Below are 26,500 nucleotides of genomic sequence, written 5' to 3' on the forward strand. Positions count from 1 at the left end.
TCGAATGCTGCACTAAGGTCTAGCAGGACAAGCACAGAGATGAGTCCACTGTCAGAGGCCATAAGAAGATCATTTGTAACCTTCACTAAAGCTGTTTCTGTGCTATGATGAGCTCTGAAACCTGACTGAAACTCTTCAAATAAGCCATTCCTCTGCAGATGATCTGTTAGCTGTTTGACAGCTACTCTTTCAAGGATGTTTGATATGAAAGGAACGTTGGAGATTGGCCTATAATTAGTGTCAGGGGTAGACATTTGTTCAAACACAAGTAAGAGAAATGAGACAACTGCAGACCGACTCAGAGTGTATAAGAGCGTGCGCACGGGTGTGAATGTCTCTGAGAAGACACACACACCGAGTGCAGGCTTGCTTCCTTTATTTATAGGGCAAAGCAGGTTACATAGTACTTCCTTTTTTAACAGAAGTTGAAGAGAGGTTAGACATTAAATCAGCTTATCTGATCTTTCACACACTGGGATAAGAATACAGAAGTATATCATGCTTTATCTGACATCACAGACACTGAAGTAAAGAATGCATCATTATATCATGCTTGTCAAACATCTCAGACACTGAGGTAAGGAATGCATCATGTTTTCCTTTAACAATAGACTTGGTTATGTGAAAATATATGAACACACAAAATATAAGGCATACTTGGTTAGAATATAAGGCACACTTGATTATATTGTATTATAGAGATTTGGTTATAATGTATAATGTAGAAAATCTCTAACATTTCCCTCCTGATGTTAATATATTTCACAGGTTTATATCAATGCATAGTCACTTGTTAAATCACATTTTCAACTTGCATGTCATTCAGTGAAGTATTTAAACAACAGCTCCTAATAAGAATAGAAATTCTCCACTCTTTCCTCTATGTTTAGCATATCATACTGGCGAAAGGGATCCTCAACATTTCTCTGGATCAAGACATAATTTCCTAAAGTATGGTTAAACATATTCATCACCATGCGTTTCAGACAAGGGATAATGCAAGCAGCAAAAATGCAAAATAGTAACATCATACTGCAGAGGGCCAACAGGCCTTTAATCAGCAAAGATTTCCAGGAGCCGTTCAGCAACCAGTCCCACCAGCCTTGCTCATCGGTTACGTAGTCCTGTTGCTGAGCGTCTCTTAGTTGTTTCAGAACATTCAAAGCATTTGTCATGTTTAATGAGTGTATGTTGTCAGGTATGTAAGTGCAACATGTCTTGTTAAACAATATGCAGAGACCTCCTTTCTCTGCAAGAATAATGTCTAAAGCTACTCGGTGTTGCATGACAGTGATGCGGATTGCATCAATTTCTTCATTCTGTGATTTGTCAATGTGTGATCTGAAATGAAGATAGGTGCACAGCATCCTGACCAATTGGGTGGCAGCATAAAGTATGCACGCTGTCCGCACAGCCATGCCATACTTTGTACCCAATAAGTACCATTTACCTGTCGATGTAGTTTGACTGTCCCGTATGGTACTGTTCCATAGGTTGTGTTGCAGTTGCTGGTCTGGCCCAGGGGGTGGCGTCCTTGCTCTGCTGCTTGGTAGAAGCACAGAGGATGCTGCTTCTCTGTAGGGGTCATAAAAACAGGGAAAGGGACAGAAGCATTTCTGTTTTTTACTGTCATATCTACCCAGAATTTGTCGTCACAGGTTCCATTCTTCAGGCCTTTTGTTTTTGCCCCTGGGAGTGAAGCTCCAAGTCTGATTGCATAATGTTGTCTTCCAATGCTGGCGAAACTGGCTGCACATTCACTTTGCCAGTGACTGCTCATCATGCGACCATATATGGTGGGGTAGACTGAAGTGCTAGGCATGTGTGAACAGACATAACAGTCTTTGTCTTCTATTGTGTTGTACAGGTATCGGTACCAGGCATTATTCATCCATGGGTGAAGGTGATCTTGGGTCATTTCGGTCAGATGGGAATTGTCATGGGTCCACCTCTTGAGACGGGGAATAGTTGGTGCTGTTCTGGGGGCTCTTCCAGGTATCAGCCAGAAGAGCATCATCACTAAGATGACGGCCATCAGATAGATCAGGCGACACATGAGCCGTTTCCGTTGAAGGTGACAAGCACTTAAGCACAACAGCTTTGGGGCTGGTGCTAGTGACTCTTCTTCTCCTGTATTCATCGGGCTGATTTCGTGTATTTCAGGCGTCCCTGGTGTTGTCATTGGTTCTTCTCTTTGGTGGGATGGGTCACTCTTTATTATGTGTTTGTTCTTCAGGGCGACCAGGCACACAGTGAGTAGACCACTGGCGAGAAGGTAAAAGGCGGGGTATACCCAATCGGCCCTTTCCTTCACCAGGGATCACTTGAGAGTCGGGGGAACCGGCGTCTTATTGTGGTGCAAACACTCTCTTCACGTGACTTTGATGGATCCACGAAGGTCTTTCAGCAATTTTGCAAGCTGTTGGTGTAGTAAGCAGCACCTGATGGGGACCCTCCCACCGTGGAGAACTCCAATTTTTTCGCTGGAGGACTTTAATCAGAATCCAATCACCGGGGTTCAACCTGCAAGAGACTGGAGATGGATCACACGGCAGCTGATTGTTCAAAATCACTTCTTTATTCTCAAACAGTTTTGTCATCCATTCTGCCATTGTTGTTTCGGCAATAGATTTATTAATTGGCTCACTAGTTATGGGGAGAGGGAATGGTCTACCATGTATGATTTCAAATGGTGTTAGACCACCTGCTCCCTGAGTTATTCTCATCCATAGCTTAACTAAGCTTAGACATTCAGGCCATGGTTTTTTAGTTTCCTCCATACATTTCCTCAATCTCTGTTTAATTGTGCCGTTAGTTCTCTCGACTAATCCTGCACTTTGTGAATGATAAGAACAGTGATGTTTTATGCTGAAACCTAAAGCTTCAGAAACTTTACTTATTACTTCATTTACAAAATGTGTACCATTATCTGATCTTATCAGAGACGGAATGCCATATGTTGGAATGAAATGGTTGCACAAACATTTTGCTACTGAGATTGCATCTGCTTTTTTCACTGGGTATATTTCTGGCCACTTGGAAAATACATCTATTATCACAAGTGCATACTTGGAGGATTGAGATTCATTTAGTTCTATAAAATCCATGTGGATTGTGTGAAATGGGTGTGGCGGTGTAGGGAAACGACCTCGCTTTGGTCGTAAATTTCCCTGAGCATTGTGTTTTTGGCAAATCATGCATGTTCTAATAAACTCTTTTGCTGAACTGTCAAAATTTTTTGTATAGAATTGTTTATTAAGTATATTAATCATCCCTCCTGATGACACATGAGTTTTTCTATGGGTCACTAATGCGGCAGTTTTATGCAAAGATTTTGGAAGTATTGGTTTGCCATTGCACATCATGAGATTGTCTTTTAATTCTGCTCCATCTTTCAACCAAGATTTTTGTTCACTCAGTGATGCTGTCTTTTGTGCATCTGCTAGTATTTCTAATGGTATTAAATCTATGGTTTCTGTTGTTAAAACATCAATGTGTTTTTCTGCAGCTGCTTTGGCTGCTTTGTCAGCAAAGTTATTTCCTCTTGTTATTTCTGTGTCATCCTTTTGATGAGCTGCACATTTGCATAGTGCTAATTCTTTTGGCAACGTTATCACTTCTAATAGCTTTTTTAGAAGGCTTGCATGTTGAACTGGGTTGCCTGTGGAAGTTGTCATTCCTCTGTTATGCCATATTTTTGTGAAATGGTGAACTGCTGAATAAACATATTGGCTGTCTGTGTGTATATTGACACTTTGACCTTCGTACAGTGTACATGCTCTAATGACCGCGGTTAGTTCTGCGCTTTGAGCAGAGTTTGAGGAACTGAGAGCTTTTGTCTCTACCACTGTATCAACAGTTGTGACCGCGTAACCCACACAATTTCTACCGTAAATGTCTTTTGACGCTGAGCCGTCTACAAAAACATTACTGAAACTGCTCTGGGGGGAACTATGTATATCAGTGCGAGGTTTTGTGTCTTCCTCTAATTTTTTAATGCAACAATGTTGTTCTCCATCCAGAGGGGTCGGCAAAAGTGTGCTTGGGTTCAGCTGGCCACACTTCTCTATTGTGATGTGTGATTGCGAAAGTAAAATCCCCACATAAGAAAGTTGTCTGGCGTGTGTGAGGAAAGAGATTTGCTTGGAGCAAAATAGAGGTCACAGCATGTGGGACTTTGATGATCAACTTATGTCCCAAAACAATGTCTGCACATTTTTTAACTGCCTCTGCTGCTGCTGCGCATGCCTGTACACAGGTAGGTAATCCAGCAGCTACAGAGTCAAGTTTGCATGAATAGAAAGCTAATGGGCGTTGTTTTTCTCCAAAAGCTTGAGTTAAGACTGCTTTCATGTACCCTCCTGCACCATCAACATGGAGAATAAAAGGTTTTTCATAGTCTGGTAATGCTAAGACGGTACATGTCTGCAATGCTATCTTTAAATCAATGAAAGCTTTTTCTGCTTCTGGGGTCCACTGTATTTTGTCTTTTAATGCTAGGTCTTTACCATAAATGAGGTTCTGTAGTGGCTGGGCCAGCAGTGCATACTCTGGAATCCAGCATCTACAGAAATTGCACAGACCTAAATAACTCATCATTTGTTGTTTGGTAATTGGCTTAGGAGCATTTTGTACAGCTACTTTTCTGCTGTCTAACAGCTGCCTGCCTTTTCCTGTCAGTTTGTGGCCAAGGTATGTCACTTCCTGGCTCCACAACTGCAATTTATGCTGTGAGACTTTATGGCCTTGCTCTGCGCAAAACTGTCAGTGTGTTTGCTTTGCACTCATCCTGTGTATGGCCTGTAATCAATATATCATCTACATACAGCAGGAATTGCCCTGGAGCAGGGAGGGAGCAAGATGACATTGATTTTCTCAAAGCCTCTGCATAAAGAGTAGGGCTATTTTGGAATCCTTGAGGCAACCTTGTATAAGTATACTTTTGATTGTCAAAGGTGAATCCGAATAGCTTCTGTGAGTCAGGGTGTAGAGGCACAGAGAAGAAAGCATTGGACAAGTCTATTACAGAGAACCACTGTTCCTTTGGTGTTACTTGATTTAAAATTGTGTGTGGGTTAGCAACCACTGGAGGTATTTGCTCTGTTACCTCGTTTATTGCTCTTAGGTCATGAACTAGACGATATTTTCCTGTGTTAGCCTTTTTTACTGGAAAAATTGGTGTATTACTCGTGGCTTCATTAGTTTTCACGAGAATACCTGCTTTTTGCATGTCTGCTATGACTGGTCCAATTCCTTCTCTCGCCTCTGCACTCAAGGGATATTGCGGTTTCACAGGCCTATATGTGGTTGTAGTTTTCACCACTACTGGATCTGCTCCTTTTATTAGGCCTACATCTGTGGGTCCTTGAGACCATAATGTTTGTGGTAGCTTTTCTAGTTCAGGGTATGTTTCAAATGTTAACACTTGTCATTCATCTTGTTCTGTTGTGGTTAAGTGTGTAGCCGGCGTGGTGGTTAATGGCCAGCATAAAGTATATCTCATGCAGTTTGTCCTGCGGCCTTTTTGCCAGCCATCACACTCTGTTTTGTCATATCTGTCCATTTCTACAGATCTCAGCACTGTACCCAACTCAGACCAAGGCGTTTGGTCGTTGCGTGCAACAGATACATGAGGGTTCAACATTTTGTTTATGCGTTGCACTGCATCTGTCTGTAACACTGAGCATACTGCATTGCCACTCTGTGTTACATACAGGTGTTGTAGGACTAATTTTCGTAGTCCCAATCTGTGTACTTGCTGATCATAAATTTTGTCTGGGCCTGGGACATGTTTATACCACAGGGTGTTGTGGTATTTTGCTTGGTCCTGCCTGTGTGAATGTTCAGGTAAGTACATATTAGCCTTGGCCTCCAGAGGTTCAAGTTTTGGTAAATCTAAGGTCCAGTAATAATTTGGCTCACCTAAACCTTCACAAACAAAAATGTCTTCAGTTTGTCTCTGACTGTCAGAGAGTAGGAGTCTGGCTTGCATGCCACTTTCTTCAGGGATAACTCCTATTTTTAATTTTGTTAAAGCATCTCTTCCCAACAGATTCAGCGGACAAGATGGGTCATAAATGCACTGATTTTTGCAGCTACGGCCACTTTCTCTATGTGACATAAAGAGGGGAACGGTTAAATGCTGTTTTGTCACATGTCCTGAGGCTGATTTCACAATTAGAGTGTCTTTTGAAAAAGTTACATTTGGGACCTCTACTGTTAGTACACTTTTACACGCTCCTGTGTCGCAAAGGAATTTTACTGGGGCGCCATTCACGTGTACTATAACTGTTGGCTTTGCTTCTGATCCTAGCAGTAGTTGTTCGATATTGTAAACCTCCCCTTCATCTGTTTCACTTCCTTCCTCTCGTGCTAGTCATTCATCACGTCGTCTGCGCCTGTCATCATCACTTTCCTGTTCTTGGCTTACACTTCTACAGTCTCGAGCAAAATGCCCGTTTTTACCACAGTTATAACATTTCATATCTCTTTTGTCTCTTCTTTGTCCTACTTTTTGCTTTCCCTTACGTGGCTTATAGCCTGTAGTGTGTTTTTGTTGTCCTGAGAAAGCTATAAAGCCTGTCTCTGGGTCAATCATGAAAACTCCTTCTGTTTTTTCTTTCTGTTTATATACTTTAACTGCATGCTCGGCATATTGCAGGGCGTCAGGCAAAGTGCCTGTGTTTTGTGTCACCCAATGTTTGTCTATTTTTTCTTTTTCTTTTTTTTTTTTTTTTTTTTATGTAACACCTTCAACCTGTTCCGTTGCAGCCACTCCTAGAGCGACCGGAACTTGTCCCGTTACAGCTGCTTCCCAGAGCAACCGGAACTTTTAATAGCGATTTCTAGAATTTCGCTCTTGCCTGTTGTCTCCAAGTCCCTTCTGGACTGAGATCTGTCGGCGCTAACCAGGTTTACACACTATTTTAAAGGAAAATCTCAATATCAACGTATTTTAGCGCTTGATGGAGTGCAGTGTTTCATATTCACCTTACTGTGGCGCTGCGTTTTGAATCCGGCGCTCATCGGGTCCTGGAGCCGTGAAGGCCTGTATAAACGCTGACCGGAGATCGAATTCACGCTCCCGGTTTTTCTTGTTTACTGTGCACAGATTTTTCCCAGCGCAGGCGTCACGACGTCAGGATCCGATGAAGACCGTTCTGTGGAAAACTAGACGTTAAAAATAACAGTCAGTTCTCCGGCTACGAAGGACCAATTAAATGTCAGGGGTAGACATTTGTTCAAACACAAGTAAGAGAAATGAGACAACTGCAGACCGACTCAGAGTGTATAAGAGCGTGCGCACGGGTGTGAATGTCTCTGAGAAGACACACACACCGAGTGCCGGCTTGCTTCCTTTATTTATAGGGCAAAGCAGGTTACATAGTACTTCCTTTTTTAACAGAAGTTGAAGAGAGGTTAGACATTAAATCAGCTTATCTGATCTTTCACACACTGGGATAAGAATACAGAAGTATATCATGCTTTATCTGACATCACAGACACTGAAGTAAAGAATGCATCATTATATCATGCTTGTCAAACATCTCAGACACTGAGGTAAGGAATGCATCATGTTTTCCTTTAACAATAGACTTGGTTATGTGAAAATATATGAACACACAAAATATAAGGCATACTTGGTTAGAATATAAGGCACACTTGATTATATTGTATTATAGAGATTCGGTTATAATGTATAATGTAGAAAATCTCTAACAATTAGCTAAGACTGCTGGGTCTAGAGATGCTTTTTGAGTAAAGGTTTAACTACAGCCAGCTTGAAGGCCTGTGGTACATAGCCGATTATTAGAGATAGGTTGATCATATTTAAGATTGAAGAATTAATTAATGGCAGGACTTCTTTGAGCAGTTTTGTAGGAATGGGGTCTAAAAGACACATTGATGGTTTGGAGGAAGTAATTATTAAAGTTAACTCAGAAAGAACAATTGGAGAAAAAGAGTCTAATATAACATCAATGGTACTAAGAGTAGCTGTAGATAATATTACATCTGTGGGATGATTATTGGTAATTTTTTCTCTAATGATAAAATTTTTATTTGTGAAGAAGTTCATGAAGTCATTACTAGTTAACGTTAAAGGGATGGTTGGCTCAAAAGAGCTCTGACTTTTTGTCAGCCTGGCTACAGTGCTGAAGAGAAACCGGGGGTTATACTTATTTTCTTCAATCAGTGATGAATAGTAAGATGTTCTGGCTTTGCGGAGGACTTTCTTATAAAGCAACACACTATTTCTCGAGGCTAAATGATGATCCTCTAAATTTGTGACACGCCATTTCCTCTCCAGCTTACGAGTCATCTGCTTTAGGCTATGTGTTTGAGAATTATACCACGGAGTCAGGTACTTCTGATTTGAGACCTTAGTTTTCACAGGAGCTACAGTATCCAGAGTTAAATGGCAAATGGCCTGTATTTATATAGTGCTTTACTAGTCCCTAAGGACCCCAAAGCGCTTTACATATCCAGTCATCCACCCATTCACGCACACATTCACACACTGGTGATGGCAGCTACATTGTAGCCACAGCCACCCTGGGGCGCACTGACAGAGGCGAGGCTGCCAGACACTGGCGCCACCGGGCCCTCTGACCACCACCAGTAGGCAACGGGTGAAGTGTCTTGCCCAAGGACACGACGACCAAGACTGCCCAAGCCGGGGCTCGAACCGGCAACCTTCCGATTACAAGGCGAACTCCCAACTCTTGAGCCACAGTTGTATGTAGTGAGGAGGTGAAATTATTAACAAGATAATCGACCTCTGTTGGAGTAGTATTCAGATAGCTGCTCTGGGCCCTGTGCTTCGTACGTCGCTTACTACATCCAAGATCAAATGAAACATCCAAGACCAAACCATCGCGCTAACCGTGAGCGCGCTAATCCGGTTCCCCGAACACACCTGCTGTTGACGATTAGTACAGCTGGATGAAGTAATGTGCGATCACTGGGTGCCGTAAAAGGGGATACGCATCGATAGCTGAAACAGTGATCGGCAACCCTCTGATTGGTCGGCGAAAATGTCGAAGGAGTGCGCTCGGCTCGGTATTTTTCGGCAGCAGAGCAAGAACTCCTGAGTGAGGGATTTCAGGAGTTTCAGAGTTAAATCAGAACGCAAGGGAACACTGCAAAGGCTGCAAAAGCAAGGAGAGAGGGCTGGCAGAAAGTTGCTGACAAATTAAACTCGTAAGTAATTTAATAATAATAATAATAATATATTGGATTTATATAGCGCTTTTCAAGGCACCCAAAGTGCTTTACAATGCCACTATTCAGTCACTCTCACATTCACACACTGGTGGAGGCAGCTACGGTTGTAGCCACAGCTGCCCTGGGGCAGACTGACAGAAGCCAGGCTGCCATATCGCGCCATCGGCCCCTCTGGCCAACACCAGTAGGCGGTAGGGTAGATTTATTATATTACACTATATTATCCAATATTATATTACATTATATTATATTGTTATATTATATCCTCTTTCACATTAGAGCCACAACAGGACCCACTAGAACATGGGAACAAGTAAAAGTGAAATATAAGAATATTCTATAGAATGGTAATATCTATCACTTATATTGCTTTTCGTCTCTTGGAAAGAGACCCTGAAATAATCTGTTTGTTTGTTCATAACAGCAACCAAGAAAAGGGCAGAGCAAAAAAAGACAGGTGGTGGTCCTGCACCCCCTCGTCAACAAGTTGGTTAAGTAAATAATACCCTCACGGGGAAATCGATATCTCTCAATGAGCACACTGTCGCGCTGAGCTAAAGGATCCTGTCTATCCCGCAATATACGCTGAATTCTGAGGACTCTCCTTATCAATCTTGCACCTTCCGCAATGGGTGGCTCGCGTAAACGGACAGGACATGGCTGCGACAGGCTTCCCAAATCCAGCTTGGCTTTTATAGCCGTGGTCTCTCATCTTGATTACACGAAGTAATTTACAATTACTACTCTGAAATATGAATTACATCTGTAATAATCACATACATGTAATAGAATGTTAATAGTACATTTCCCTTTTTTAGGAAATGACCTGTATGTATCTGTGTGACATCAATAAAAGGATCAGGTGCTGCATTATCTTTAGTTACATTGATGTTATTTATTTATGGTGAAACAGTGGTGGAATATCGCTGTTGCTTTCGTATAAATGAAGCGGACATACCTGCGTGGCTGCGATCTAATCCTGTTTACATAAAGTGAACCTGCTCCCGAGCAGGTTTACGCTTACGGCTCTGTTGCTATGACAGCAAGTCCCGGATGAGCTTCGGGGAACCGAACGATCCAGGATCACGCGAAATCGTCAACAATCTAATCCAGCTAACTTACTTAGTGAGGTACGAAGAACAGGCCCCAGCTCTATGTTGGTACAGGGCATTGAAGATGATAACAGTGGTTGGATTATATTCTTAAACTTAGTTACAGCACTTTCAGAAAGACATCTACTTTGATAAAGTCTACTTTCCACTGTTGTGTAATCAATTATTTTAAATGTAAATTTTATCAGGAAATGATCAGACAGGAGAGGGTTTTCAGGAAACACTGTTAAATGTTCAGTTTCTATGCCATATGTTAAAACAAGATCTAGAGTGTGATTATTAAAGTGGTGGGTGCGTTCTTTTCCTTTTTATGAAAAGCCAATTGAGTCTAATAACAGATTAAATGTCATGTTCAGGCTGTCATTTTTAGCATCTACATGGATGTTAAAATCACCCACAATAATTATTTTATCTGAGCTGAGCACTAAATCAGATAAAAAGTCTGAGAAATCAGACAGAAACTCTGTGTAAGGAGATGGGGGGGGGGGGGGGGGTAGCAGGAGGAGAGAAGCTGCAGAGATGCGTGTGAGACTGCAACTCTGCTTCCTGGTCCCAACTCTGGATAGTCATATTTTGGGGGGTTTAATAAATCTGTCCATATTTCTAGAAATGAGAGCTGCTCCATCCAAAGTGGGATGGATGCCGTCTCTCCTAACAAGATCAGGTTTCCTCCAGAAGGTTTGCTAATTATCTATGAATTCCACATTGTTTCTGGGACACCACTCAGACAGCCAGCAATTTAAGGAGAACATGCGGCTAAACATGTCACTCCTGGTCTGATTGGGGAGGGGACCAGAGAAAACTACAGAATCTGACATTGTTTTGGCAAAGTTGCACACCGATTCAATATTGCTTTTAGTGACCTCCGATTGGCGTAACCGGGTGTCATTACTGCCGACGTGAATTATGATTTTACTGAATTTACGTTTATCCTTAGCCAGCAGTTTTGCATTTCCTTCAATGTCGCCTGCTCTGGCCCCTGGAAGACAATTGACTATGGTTGCCGGTGTCTCTAGCTTCACATGTCTGAGAACAGAATCACCAATTACCAGAGTTTGACCCCCGGCGGGCGTGTCGCCGAGTGGGGAAAAACAGTTAGACACATGAACGGGTTGGTGGTGTACCTGGGGCTACTGTTTAGGACTATGCTTCCTCCTCACCGTCACCCAGCCACGCTCTTTCCCCAGCTGCTTGGGGTCTGCCGGGGAACAGCTAGCGGGGCCTACGCTATCTTCGGCTGCACCAGTTACAGGGGCCTGGCTAGCTACGGGTGAATGAAGGGTGCGAAGCCGAGTCTCCCTTCCAATGTGGATCACATCAGCCAGAAACAGGCTCTTGTGAAATGTAGATGACCTCAGACAGCAGCGCAGGCCCTGCTGTCGTGAAGTTGGCCTCAGAGGGAGCACTAGCCCTGGTGCAATGTGGATGGCCTAAGCCAGCAATACAGGCCCTGGTATGTTGACGATAGCCTCACAAGGAGCACATGCCGTGGTATAATGTGGATGGCCTCAGCCAGTAGCAAAGGCCCTGTTGTAATGTGGATGGCCTCATCTACCAACACTGGCCCAGGTGAAATGTGGATGGTAATGGCCAGCACCACAGACCTTGGTGTAATGTGGATGGCCTTAGCCAACAGCACAGTCCCTGGTGTGGTGAAGATGGCCTCACAGGAAGCACTGTCCCTGGTGTAATGTGGATGGCCTCAGCAAACAACACTGGCCCTGGTGAAATGTTGGTGGTATTGGCCAGCACCACAGGCCCTGGTTTAATGTAGATGGCATCAGCCAGCAGCAATGGCCCTTGAGTAATGTGAATGTCCTCAGCCGACACCACTGGCACTTGTGTAATATGGATGGTATCAGCCAGCACCAAAGGCCCTGGTGTGGTGATGATAGCCTCACAGGAAGCACTGTCCCTGGTGTAATTTGGATGGCCTCATCCAACAACACTGGCCCTGGTGAAATGTGGATGGTATTAGCCAGCACCACAGGCCCTGGTGTCGTGAAGTTGGCCTCAGAGGGAGCACTAGCCCTGGTGCAATGTGGATGGTCTAAGCCAGCAATACAGGCCCTGGTGTGGTGACGATGACCTTAGTCAACACCACTGGCCCTGGTGAAATGTGGATGGTAATGGCCAGCACCACAGACCTTGGTGTAATGTGGATGACCTTAGTCAACACCACTGGCCCTGGTGAAATGTGGATGATATCGGCAAGCACCAATGGCCCTGATGTAATGTGGATGGCCTGAGCCAACAACACTGGACCTGTTGAAATGTCGGTAGTATTGGCCAGCACCACAGGCCCTGGTTTAATGTAGATGGCATCATCCAGCAGCACAGGCCCTTGAGTATTTTGAAAGGCATCAGCCAGCAATACCACTGGCCCATGTGAAATGTGGATTGTTTCGGCCAGCAATACTGGCCCTTGTGTAATGTGGAAGGCTAGCAGCACTGGCCCTTGTGTAATGTGGATGGTATCAGCCAGCACCACAGGCCCTGGTGTGGTGATGATAGCCTCACAGGAAGCACTGTCCCTGGTGTAATTTGGATGGCCTCATCCAACAACACTGGCCCTGGTGTAATGTGGATGGTATTGGCCAGTACCACAGGCCCTGGTGTAATGTGAATGTCTTCAGCCAGTAGCACAGGTCCTTGTGTAATGTGGATGGCCCCATCCAGCAACACCACAGGCCCTGGTGAAATGTGGTTGTTTTCGGCCAGCACCACAGGCCCTTGGGTAATTTGGATGGCTAGCAGCACAGGCCCTGGTCTGATGAAGATGGCCTCACAGAAATCACCAGCCCTGGTGTATTGTGGATGGCATCAGCCATCAACACAGGCCCTCGTGAAATATAGGTGGCCTCAGCCAGCAGCACAGGCCCTACTGCAATGTGAATGGCCTCAGCCAGCAACACAGTCCCTGGTGTAATGTTAATGTCCTCATCCAACGTCATGGCTCCGGTGCAATGTGGATGGCCTCAGCCAGCAGCACAGGACCTGGTGTATGTGGATGGCATCAGCCAGTAGCCCAGGCCCTTGAGTATTGTGAAAGGCATCAGCAAGCAACACCACTGGCCCTTGTGAAATGTGGATGGTTTCACACAGCAACACAGGCCCTTGGGTAATGTGGAAGGCTAGCAGCACTGGCCCTTGTGTAATGTGGATGGTATCGGCCAGCACCACGGGCCCTGGTGTGGTGATGATGGCCTCACAGGAAGCACTGTCCCAGTTGTAATTTGGATGGCCTCATCCAACAGCACTGGCCCTGGTGAAATGTGGATGGTATTAGCCATCACCACAGGCCCTGGTGAAATGTGGATGGTATTGGCCAAAACCAAAGGCCCAGGTGTAATGTGAATGTCCTCAGCCAGTAGCACAGGCCCTTGTGTATTGTGGATCGCATCAGCCAGCAACACAAGCCCTGGTGAAATGTGGATGGTATCAACAAGTAGCAAGGGCCCTGGTGTAATGTGGATGAGCTCATCCAGCACCACAGGCCCTGGTGTGTTGAGGATGGCCTCACATGAAGCACTGTCCTTGGTGTAATGGACCACCAAGGACAGTGAAATGTGGATGGTATCAACAAGTAGCAAGGGCCCTGGTGTAATGTGGATGACATCATCCAGCACCACAGACCCTGGTGTGTTGAGGATGGCCTCACAGGAAGCACTATCCTTGGTGTAATGTAATTGGCCTCAGCCAACAACAGTGGCCCTGGTGAAATGTGGATGGTATTGGCCAGCACCACAGGCCCTGGTGTAATGTGAATATCCTCAGCCAGTAGTAAAGGCCCTTGTGTTTCGTGGAACGCATCAGCCAGCAACACAATCCCTGGTGAAATGTGGATGGCCTCATCCAGCACCACAGGCCCTGGTTTGGTGATGATTGCCACACAGGAAGAACTGTAGCTGGTGTAATGTGGATGTTCTCATCCAACAGTACAGGCCCTGGTGTGGTTAAGATGTCCTCAGAGGAAGCACAGGCAGTGGTGTAATGTGGATGGCCTCAGACAGCAGCCAGGCCCTGGTGAAATGTAGATGGCCTCGGCCGGCAACATGCGTTCTGGTGAAAGGTAGTGTGCCTCAGCCAGTAGCACAGACTTGTGTGGTGAAGCACTGTCCCTTGTGTAATGTGTATGGCCTCAGCCAAGAACAGTGGCCCTGGTGAAATGTGGATGGTATTGGCCAGCACCACAGGCCCTGGTGTAATGTGAATGTCCTCAGCCTGAAGCACAGGCCCTTGTGTATTGTGGATTGCTCAGCCAGCAACACAAGCCCTGGTGAGATGTGGTTGGTATCAACGAGTAGCACAGGCCCTGGTGTAATGTGGATGGCCTCAGCCAGCACCACAGGCCCTGGTTTGGTAATGATGGGATCACAGGAAGCACTGGCATTGGTGTAATGTGGATGGCCTGAGCCAACAAAACTGGCCCTGGTGAAATCTGGATGGCATCAACGAGTAGCACAGGCCCTCGTGTAATGTTGATGGCCTCAGCCAACACCACTGGCCCTGGTGTAATGTGGATGGCATCAGCCAGTATCACAGGCCCTTCTGTGTTGTGGATTTCATCAGCCAGCAACACAAGCCCTGGTGAAATGTGGATGGTTTAGGACAGCACCAAAGGCCCTGGTGTAATGTGGATGGCCTCAGCAAACAGCACAGACCCTGGTCTAGTGAAGATGGCCTCACAGAAATTACTGGCCCTGGTGTATTGTGGATGGCATCAGTCGTCAACACAGGCCCTCGTGAAATATAGGTGGCCTCAGCCAGCAGCACAGGCCCTACTGCAATGTGAATGGCCTCAGCCAGCAACACAGTCCCTGGTGAAATGTGGATGGTTTCGGACAGCACCAAAGGGCCTGGTGAAATGTGGATGGTATTGGCCAGCACCAAAGGCCCTGGTGTAATGTGGATGGCCTCAGCCAAAAGTACAGGCCCTGGTGTGGTGATGATGAACTCGCAGGAAGCACTGTCCCTGGTGTAAAGTGTATGGCCTCAGCCAACAACAGTGGCCCTGTTGTATTGTGAATGGCCTCATCCAACAACACTGGCCCAGGTGAAATGTGGATGGTATTGGCCAGCGCCACAGTCCCTGGTGTAATGTGAATGTCCTCAGCCATAACCACAGGCCCTGATGAAATGTAGTTGTCCTCAACCATGACCATAGGCCCTGGTGTGGTGAAGATGGCCTCACAGGAAGCACCGTCCCTGGTGTAATGTGTATTTCCTAATCCAACAAAATTGGCCGTCTTTAAATGTGGATGTTATTGGCCAACACCACAGGCCCTGGCGTAATGTGAATGTCCTCATCCAACACCACTGGCCCTGGTGTAATGGGGATGGCATCAGCCAGGAGCACAGGCTCTTGTGTATAGTGGATCGCATCAGCCAGCAACACAAGCCCTGGTAAAATGTGGATGGTTTCGGCCTGCACCACAGGCCCTGGTTTAATGTGGATGGCCTCAACGAGTAGCACAGGCCCTTGTGTAATGTGGATGTCATCAGCCAGCAACACAAGCCCTGGTGAAATGTGGATGGTTTCGGACAGCACCAAAGGGCCTGGTGAAATGTGGAGGGTATTGGCCAGCACTAAATGCCCTGGTGTAATGTGGATGGCCTCATCCAAAAGTACAGGCCCTGGTGTGGTGAAGATGGCCTCACAAGAAGCACTGTCCCTGATGTAAAGTGTATGGCCTCAGCCAACAACAGTGGCACTGGTGTATTGTGATTGGCCTCATCCAACAACACTGGCCCTGGTGAAATGTGGATGGTATTGGCCAGCACCACAGTCCCTGGTGTAATGTGAATGTCCTCAGCCATGACCACAGGCCCTGATGAAATGTAGTTGGCCTCAGACATGACCACAGGCCCTGGTGAAATGTAAATGTCCTCAGCCAGTAGCACAGGCCCTGTTGTAATGTGGATGTCCTCATCTAACAACTCTGTCGCTGGTGAAATATGGATGGTATTGGTCAGCACCACACAACCAGGTGAAATGTGCATGATATCGGTCAGCACCACAGGCCCAGGTGTAATGTGAATGGCATCAACGAGCAGCAGAGGCCCTGGTGTGGTGAAGATGGCCTCACAGGAGGCACTGTCCCTTGTGTAATGTGTATGGCCTCAGCCAACAACAGTGGCCCTGGTGAAATGTGGATTATATTGGCCAGCACAACAGGCCCTGGTGGAATGTGAATATCCTCAGCCAGTAGTAAAGGCCCTTGTGTTTTGTGGAACGCATCAGCCAGCAACACAATCCCTGGTGAAATGTGGATGACCTCATCCAGCACCACAGGCCATGATTTGGTGATGATTGCCACCTAGGAAGACCTCTACCTGGTGTAATGTGGATGGCCTCATCCAACAGTACAGGCCCTGGTTTAATGTAGATGGCATCAGCCAGTAGCACAGGCTCTTGAGTATTGTGAAGGGCATCAGCCAGCAACACCACTGGCCCTTGTGAAATGTGGATGGTTTCGGCCAGCAACACAGGTACTTGGGTAATGTGGAAGGCTAGCAGCAATGGCCCTTGTGTAATGTGGATGGTAACAGGCAGCACCACAGGTGTGGTGATGATGGCCTCACAGGAAGCACTGTCCCTGGTGTAATTTGGATGGCCTCATCCAACAACACTAGCCCTGGTGAAATGTGGATGGTATTAGCCAGCACCACAGGCCCTGGTGTAATGTGAATGTCCTCAGCCAACACCACTGGCCTTGGTGTAATGTGGATGGTATTGGCCAGCACCACATGCCCTGGTGTAATGTGAATGGCCTCATCCAACAACACTGGCCCTTGTGAAATGTGGATGGTATTGGCCAGCACCACAGGCCCTGGTGTAATGTGATTGTCCTCAGCCAGAAGGACAGGCCCTTGTGTACTGTGGATCGCATCAGCCAGCAACACAAGCCCTGGTGAAATGTGGATGGTATCAACGAGTAGCACAGGCCCTGGTGTAATGTGGATGGCCTCATCCAGCAACACCACAGGCCCTGGTGAAATGTGGTTGTTTTCGGCCAGTAACACAGGCCCTTGGGTAATTTGGATGGCTAGCAGCACAGGCCCTGGTCTGGTGAAGATGGCCTCACAGGAATCACTGGCCCTGGTGTATTTTCGATGGCATCAGCAAGCAGCACAGACCCTGGTCTAGTGAAGATGGCCTCACAGAAATCACTGTCCCTGGTGTATTGTGGATGGCATCGGCCATCAACACAGGCCCTCGTGAAATATAGGTGGCCTCAGCCAGCAGCACAGGCCCTACTGCAATGTGGATGGCCTCACCCAGCAGCACAGGACCTTGTGTAATGTGGATGGCATAATCTAACAACACTGGCCCTTGTGAAATATGGATGGTATTGGTAAGCACCACACACCCTGGTGTAATGTGGATGGCCTTAACTTACACCACTGGCCCTGGTGTAATGTGCATGATATTGGCCAGCATCACAGGCCCTAATGTGGATGGCATTAACGAGCATCAAAGGCCCTGGTGGGGTAAAGATGGCCTCACAGGAATCATAGTCTCTGGTGTAATGTGGACGGCCTCAGCAAACAACACTGGCCTTGGTGTAATGTCGATGGTATTGGCCAGCACCACAGGCCCTGCTGTAATGTAGATGGCATCAGCCAGTAGCACAGGCCCTTGAGTATTGTGAATGGCATCAGCCAGCAACACAGGCCCTTGGGTAATGTGTAAGGCTAGCAGCAATGGCCCTGGTGAAATGTGGATGGTATCAGCCAGCACCACAGGCCCTGGTGTGGTGATGATGGCCTCACAGGAAGCACTGTCCCTGGTGTAATTTGGATGGCGTCATCCAACAACACTGGCCCTGGTGTAATGTGGATGGTATTGGCTAGCAGCACAGGCCCTGGTGTAACGTGAATGGCCTCATCCAACAACACTGGCCCTGGTGAAATGTGGATGGTATTGGCCAGCACCACAGGCCCTGGTGTAATGTGATTGTCCTCAGCCAGAAGCACAGGCCCTTGTGTACTGTGGATCGCATCAGCCAGCAACACAAGCCCTGGTGAAATGTGGATGGTATCAACGAGTAGCACAGGCCCTGGTGTAATGTGGATGGCCTCATCCAGCAACACCACAGGCCCTGGTGAAATGTGGTTGTTTTCGGCCAGTAACACAGGCCCTTGGGTAATTTGGATGGCTAGCAGCACAGGCCCTGGTCTGGTGAAGATGGCCTCACAGGAATCACTGGCCCTGGTGTATTTTCGATGGCATCAGCAAGCAGCACAGACCCTGGTCTAGTGAAGATGGCCTCACAGAAATCACTGGCCCTGGTGTATTGTGGATGGCATCGGCCATCAACACAGGCCCTCGTGAAATATAGGTGGCCTCAGCCAGCAGCACAGGCCCTGGTGTAATGTTAATGTCCTCATCCAACCCCATGGCCCCTGTGCAATGTGGATGGCCTCAGCCAGCAGCACAGGACCTTGTGTAATGTGGATGGCATAATCTAACAACACTGGCCCTTGTGAAATATGGATGGTATTGGTAAGCACCACACACCCTGGTGTAATGTGGATGGCCTTAACTTACACCACTGGCCCTGGTTTAATGTGCATGATATTGGCCAGCATCACAGGCCCTAATGTGGATGGCATTAACGAGCATCAAAGGCCCTGGTGGGGTAAAGATGGCCTCACAGGAATCACAGTCTCTGGTGTAATGTGGATGGCCTCAGCAAACAACACTGGCCTTGGTGTAATGTCGATGGTATTGGCCAGCACCACAGGCCCTGCTGTAATGTAGATGGCATCAGCCAGTAGCACAGGCCCTTGAGTATTGTGAATGGCATCAGCCAGCAACACAGGCCCTTGGGTAATGTGTAAGGCTAGCAGCAATGGCCCTGGTGAAATGTGGATGGTATCAGCCAGCACCACAGTCCCTTGGGTAATGTGTAAGGCTAGCAGCAATGGCCCTTGTGTAATGTGGATGGTATCAGCCAGCACCACAGGCCCTGGTGTAATGCGGATGGCCTCATCCAACAACACTGGCCCTGGTGAAATGTGGATGATATTGGCCAGAACCACAGGCCGTTGTGTAATGTGGATGGCCTCAGCCAACACCACTGGCCCTGTTGTAATGTGTATGGCATCAGCCAGTATCACAGGCCCTTCTGTGTTTTGGATGTCATCAGCCAGCAACACAAGCCCTGGTGAAATGTGGATGGTATTGACCAGCACGAAATGCCCTGGTGTAATGTGGAGGGCCTCAGCCAAAAGTACAGGCCCTGGTGTGGTGAAGATGGCCTCACAAGAAGCACTGTCCCTGATGTAAAGTGTATGGCCTCAGCCAACAACAGTGGCCCTGTTGTATTGTGAATGGCCTCATCCAACAACACTGGCCCAGGTGAAATGTGGATGGTATTGGCCAGCACCACAGTCCCTGGTGTAATGTGAATGTCCTCAGCCATGACCACAGGCCCTGATGAGATGTAGTTGTCCTCAACCATGACCATAGGCCCTGGTGTGGTGAAGATGGCCTCACAGGAAGCACCGTCCCTGGTGTAATGTGTATTTCCTAAGCCAACAAAATTGGCCGTCTTTAAATGTGGATGGTATTGGCCAACACCACAGGCCCTGGCGTAATGTGAATGTCCTCATCCAACACCACTGGCCCTGGTGTAATGGGGATGGCATCAGCCAGGAGCGCAGGCTCTTGTGTATTGTGGATCGCATAAGCCAGCAACACAAGCCCTGGTGAAATGTGGATGGTTTCGGCCTGCACCACAGGCCCTGGTTTAATGTGGATGGCCTCAACGAGTAGCACAGGCCCTTGTGTAATGTGGATCACATCAGCCAGCAACACAGGCTCTGGTGAAATGTAGATGACCTCAAACAGCAGCACAGGCCCTGCTGTCGTGAAGTTGGCCTCAGAGGGAGGAATAGCCCAGGTGCAATGTGGATGGCCTAAGCCAGCAATACAGGCCCTGGTGTGGTGACGATAGCCTCACAGGGAGCACATGCCGTGGTATAATATGGATGGCCTCAGCCAGTAGCACAGGCCCTGTTGTAATGGGGATGGTATTGGCCAGCACCACAGGCTCTGCTTTGGTGATGATGGCCAGACAGGAAGCACTGTCCCTGATCTAATGCGGATGGCCTCATCCAACAACACTGGCCCTGGTGAAATATGGATGGTATTGGCCAGCACCACAGGCCCTGGTGTAATGTGAATGTTACATTACACCAGGGCCAGCACCATTGGCCCTGGTGTAATGTGGATGGTATTGGCCAGCACCACAGGCCCTGGTGTAATGTGAATGTCCTCAGCCATGACCACAGGCCCTGATGAAATGTAGTTGGCCTCAGACATGACCACAGGCCCTGGTGTAATGTGAATGTCCTCAGCCAGCACCATTGGCCCTGGTGAAATGTGAATGTCCTCAGCCAGAAGCACAGGCCCTTGTGTATTGTGGATCGCATCATCCAGCAACACAAGCCCTGGTGAAATGTGGTTGGTATCAACGAGTAGCACAGGCCCTGGTGTAATGTGGATGGCCTCAGCCAGCACAACAGTGATGATGGCCTAACAGGAAGCACAGTCCCTGCTGTAATGTGCATGTCCCCAGCCAACACCACTGGCCCTGGTGAAATGTGGATGGTATTGGCCAGCACCACAGGCCCTGGTGAAATGTAAATGTCCTCAGCCAGTAGCACAGGCCCTGGTGTAATGTGGATGGCCTCATCTAACAACACTGTCCCTGGTGAAATATGGATGGTATTTGTCAGCACCACACACCTTTGTGTAATGTGAATGGCCTTAGCCAACACCACTGACCCTGGTGAAATGTGCATGATATCTGTCAGCACCCCAGGCCCAGGTGTAATGTGGATGGCATCAACGAGCATCAAAGGCCCTGGTGGGGTGAAGATGGCCTCACAGGAAGCACTGTCCCTGGTGTAATGTGAATGGTAGAAGCCGGCATCAAAGACCGTGATCCAATGTGGATGGCCTCAGAGAACAACAGTGGCCCTGGTGAAATGTGGTTGATATTGGGCAGCACCACTGGCCCTGGTGTAATGTGAATGTCCTAAGCCAGTATCACTGGCCCTTGCGTATTGTGGATGTCATCAGCCAGCAATACAAGCCCTGGTGAAATGTGGATGGCATGAGCCAGCAACTCAGGCCCTGGTGAAATCAGGATGGTATCAGCCAGCAACGCAGGCCTTTGTATATTGTGGATGGGATCAGCCACCAACACAGGCCCTGGTGAAATGTAGATGTCCTCAGCCAGTAGCACAGGCCAGGTGTAATGTGGATGGCATTAATGAGCAGCAGAGGCCCTGGTGGGGTGAAGATGGCCTCACAGGAAGCACTGACCCTGGTGTAATGTGGATGGTAGAAGTCGGCGTCACAGGCCGTGATGTAATGTGCATGGCCTCAGCCAAAAGCACAGGCCCTGGTGTGGTGAAGATGGCCTCAAAGGAAGCACTGTCCCTGGTGTAATGTGAATGTCCTCAGCCAACACCACTGGCCCTGTTGTAATGTGGATGGCATCAGCCATGACCGAAGGCGCTGGTGAAATGTAGTTGGCCTCAGCCATGACCAGAGGCCCTGGTGAAATGTAAATGTCCTCAGCCAGTAGCACAGGCCCTGTTGTAATGTGGATGGCCTCATCTAACAACACTGTCCCTGGTGAAATATGGATGGTATTGGTCAGCACCACAAACCCTGGTGTAATGTGAATGGCCTTAGGCAACAACACTTGCACTGGTGAAATGTGGATGGTATTGGCCAGCAGCACAGGCCCTGGTGTGGTGTTTCGACAGAAGAAGTCAGCTTGCGGCTCTCTGGATGCAAAGGTAATTGGTGGTATGCTGAGCTGAGGTCAATCTGGCTGTAGTGAGTGGCAGCTGCCAAGTCAGAAAACATATCCTCCATATGAGGAAGAGGATGGCAGTCAGCAATAATGCTCTTATTGGGTTCACGAAGGTCAACACACAGTCTCAACTCCTTTTTTCGCTTTCTGGCCACGACCAAAGGACTCACCCACTCAGCTGCATCGATCCTTTCAATTATGCCAGCTTTGAGTAAGCGAGAGAGTTCTGCTGACACCTCTGTACGTACACTTAATGGCAGGCGTCTCAGCTTTTGGCGTACAGGCCGCACATTGTTGTTTACCTGTACTTTATGGATGAACCCTTTAACACATCCAAGTTGAGCTGGTGGAATAGGATCAACATTGTACACAGCAGACTTCTGGTTAGACGAATCCGGATCATCTGCAGTTTCATCCTGAATGCGGTCCACTTTGCCTCCGACGATGCAGACGTTCAGTGCTCTAATGAGGTCGAGGCCTAATAGCGGGGAACCAGCTTTGACAATGTAGAAGGAAGCAGGAACTTTTTCATTCTGTGCATGCAGTGCAACTGATGCAGGCAGACAACCCATCACAGCCAACTCATCTTTAGCATAAGTAACTAGTTTGACTTTAGGTCGCACCAGTGAACAGTTTGCAAAATATTGTCTGTAGATAGTTTCTGGCAGAATAGACACAGAAGCTCCAGTGTCTACTATCAGCTCTACTGTCTTAGAGCCACCTTGTACAGTTTCAATGTCGACAGTGCAGGTAAGCTTATCTTGAATAGCTGCCATCATTTTAGCATCTTGCACGCACAGTACTGCCAATTCTGGAACCACTACTTCTCTCACTTCACTGACTGACGACTTACATACCTTGGCAAAATGTCCCTTTTTCCCGCAGTTATTGCATTTTGAAGAAGCAGCCGGGCAGTTTTTATCATTAGCTAAGTGCTTGTGAGAACCACACCTGAAGCACTTCCGCTGCTGCTGCTTTGAACCTCCCCGTTTGCGTTGGTCTGGAGTGCAGCCTTTAGCGGGGCGAGGTCCTCTCCTCTGGTGAGAGTGGGAATTTGCCGCGTCGACCGTCTGAACAGGCGCGGTCGGACACGAGCCGGGTGTGGAGAGTAGAGTAGCGTTTTTGACTGCTGCTTCTACCTGGCTCGCAATAGTTAGAGCCTTATCCAGTGTGAGTTCATCCTCCAGTAACAGTTTGTCTTTCACAACGCTGACATGAGCATTGGAGATCAACTGATCTCTTATCATTTCACTTTCCATTTGTCCAAAGTTACAAGATGAAGCTAATGCTCTCAGAGCCACCACATACTGAGAAACAGTCTCATCCGCTCGTTGAATACGCTGTCTGAATGTATGACGGCACGCCACGACATTCACTTTCGGCACAAAGTGCTTCTCCAGTGCGCTCATGGCGTCAGCATATGTATCACCTTGCTCCGGTAACGTGTAGAATAACCGCTGTCCCTCCGGGCCCAAGCAGTGTAGCAAAACAGCGCGTTTCCTAGCATCCGGCCATGCGTCTCCCGTGGCATTGATTACTAGCATGTAATTGTCGAATATTTTCCGCCATGTAGTAAATGGAATCGGCGGCTCGCCCACATGTGGAAGAAAAGATGGTGGACTCGGAACTGATGCACTCATCCTCGTCGCCAATTTGTGGTGTTTCGACAGAAGAACGGAGACGGCTTGGTTTGTAATGGAACGTATATATTCAGCAGTAGTTCGCCATTTTACATCTCACCATACACTTCACTTCTTCTCTCCTTCCATCATTCTTAGTCACAGAGCCCCCTACTGGTAACTGAGTATATGTTCATATTCAGTCCCCCTTGTAAGCAACCCTTCACCATCTTAGCAGTGTATGTAAACACAACACCTGGTGTAATGTGAATGTCCTCAGCCAGTATCACAGGCCCTTGTGTTTTGTGGATGTCATGAGCCAGCAACACAATTCCTGGTGAAATGTGGATGGTTTCAGAAAGCACCACAGGCCCGGGTGTAATGTGGATGCCATCAACAAGTAGCACAGGCCCTGATGTAAAGTGGATGGCATGGGCCAGCAACGTAGTTCTGGTGAAATGTGGATAGCCTCAGCCAGCAACGCAGGCCCTGGTGAAATGAGGATGTATCACCCAGCAGCACAGGCCCTGGTGTAGTCAATATGGCCTCACAGGGAGCACTGTCCCTGGTGTAATGTGGATGGCCTAACCCAACAACACTTTTCCTGGTGAAATGTGGATGGTATTGGCCAGCACGAAATGCCCTGGCGTAATGTGCATGTCCCCAGCCAACACCACTGGCCCTGGTGTAATGTGGATTGCATCAGCCAGTATCACAGGCCCTGGTGAAATGTGGATGGTTTCAGACAGCACCACCGGCCTTGGTGCATCAGCCAGTAGCACAGGCCTTTGTGTATTGTGGACGGGATCCTGACAGAAACACACGCCCTGGTGAAATGTTGGCGGCCTCAGCCATGAACACAGTCCCTGGTGAAATGTAGATGACCTCACCTGGCAACATACACCCTGATTAAAGGTAGTTGGTCTCAGCCAGTGGCACAGGCCCTGGTGTGGTGATGATGGCCTCACAGGAAGCACTGGCAGTGGTGTAATGTGGATCACCTCAGCCAACAACACTGGCCCTGGTGAAATGTGGATGGTATCGGCAAGCATCACAGGCCCTGGTGTATTATGGATGTCATCAGCAAGCAACACAGGCCCTGGTGTAATGTGGATGGCATCAGCCAGTGTCACAGGCCCTGGTGTAATGTGAATGGCCTCAGCCAGCACCACAGGCCCCGGTGTGGTGATGATGGCCTCACAGGAAGCACTGTCAGTGGTGTAATGTGGATTCCGTCAGCCAACAACACTGGCCCTTGTGTATTGTGGATGTCATCAGCCAGCAACAGAAGCCTTGGTGAAATGTGGATGGTTTCGGACAGCACCACCAGCCCTGGTGTAGTGTGGATGGCATCAGCCAGTAGCAGGGGCCTTTGTGTATTGTGGACGGGATCAGCCAGCAACACACGCCCTGGTGAAATGTTGGTGGCCTCAGCCATGAACACAGGCCCTGGGGAAATGTAGATGGCCTCAGCTGGCAACATACACCCTGGTGAAACGTAGTTGGCCTCAGCCAGTAGCACCGGCCCTGTTGTAATGTGAAGAGCCTCATCTAATAACACTGGCCCTGGTGAAATATGGATGGTCAGCACCACACAACCTTGTGTAATGTGGATGGCATCTACGAGCAGCAAAAGCCCTGGTGTGGTGAAGATGGACTCCCAGGAAGCAATGGCCCTGGTTTAATGTGGATGGTATAATCCAGCATCACAGGCTCTGGTGTAATGTGGATGGTATGTGCCAGCATCACAGGCCCTCGTGCAATGTGGATGGCCTCAGCCAGCACCACAGGCTCTGGTGTGGTGATGATGGCCTCACAGGAAGCACTGGCCGTGATGTAATGTGGATGGTAGAAGCCGGGATCACAGGCCCTGGTGTAATGTGTATGGCCTCAGCCAACAACAGTGACCTTGGTGAAATGTGGATGGTATTGGCAAGCACCAAAGGCCCTGGTGTAATGTCAATGTTCTCAGCCAGTAGCACAGGCCCTTGTGTATTGTGGATCGCATCAGCCAGCAACACAAGCCCTGGTGAAATGTGGATGGTATCAACGAGTAGCACAGGCCCTGGTGAAATGTAGTTGGCCTCACAGGGAGCACCGGCCGTGGTGAAATGTGGATGGCATCAGCAACTAGCAGAGGCCCTTGTTCATTGTGGATAGCAACAGCCAGCAACACACTCCCTTGTGTATTGTGGATGGCCACAGCTAGCAACACAGGCCCTGGTGAAATGTAGATGGCCTCAGCCAGCAACATACGCTCTGGTAAAATTTAGCTGGCCTCAGCCAGTAGCACAGGCCCTGGTATAATGTGGATGGTATCAGCAGGCAAAGCAGGCTCTGGTGAAATGTAGATGTCCTCAGAAGGCATGACAAGCACTGGTGAATTGTAGTTGCCCTCAGCCAGTAGCACAGGCCCTGTTATAATGTGGATGGCCTCATCTAACAATACAATCATGTGCATGATATCGGCGCATGTAACAGTGAGAAACGCACTGTCTGTAGTGCTGATCTGATAGCACTACAGACTGATCTGTAGTCTTTATAAACAGTGATTAAGGGTTTCTTGGGGACTGGGATAATTGAATATCTTACACTGCGTTAAAAGGAAGTTTTCTCTTTTTGAGCACATCTTTGAATGGCATGAACAAGACAGCTGATGGCATCTATATTGTTTATCCAGCAGATCAAATATAACAACACATGG

At 47.8% G+C, this 26,500-nt stretch overlaps 1 long non-coding RNA gene across 1 annotated transcript; it reads right to left on the reverse strand.

Moving 5' to 3' along the window:
• Positions 1 to 298: 298 nt before the first annotated feature.
• LOC145432286 (uncharacterized) lies at positions 299 to 10,250 on the reverse strand. Its single transcript, XR_013912569.1, has 2 exons — positions 6,991 to 10,250; positions 299 to 2,523 (listed from the first exon to the last, which is right to left on the reverse strand). It is a non-coding gene; the product is annotated as an uncharacterized LOC145432286 (long non-coding RNA).
• Between the last annotated feature and the right edge of the window lie 16,250 nt (positions 10,251 to 26,500).

Source organism: Astatotilapia calliptera, chromosome 12 (assembly GCF_964374335.1).
Source record: "Astatotilapia calliptera chromosome 12, fAstCal68.1, whole genome shotgun sequence".
Taxonomy (NCBI): Eukaryota; Metazoa; Chordata; class Actinopteri; order Cichliformes; family Cichlidae; genus Astatotilapia; species Astatotilapia calliptera.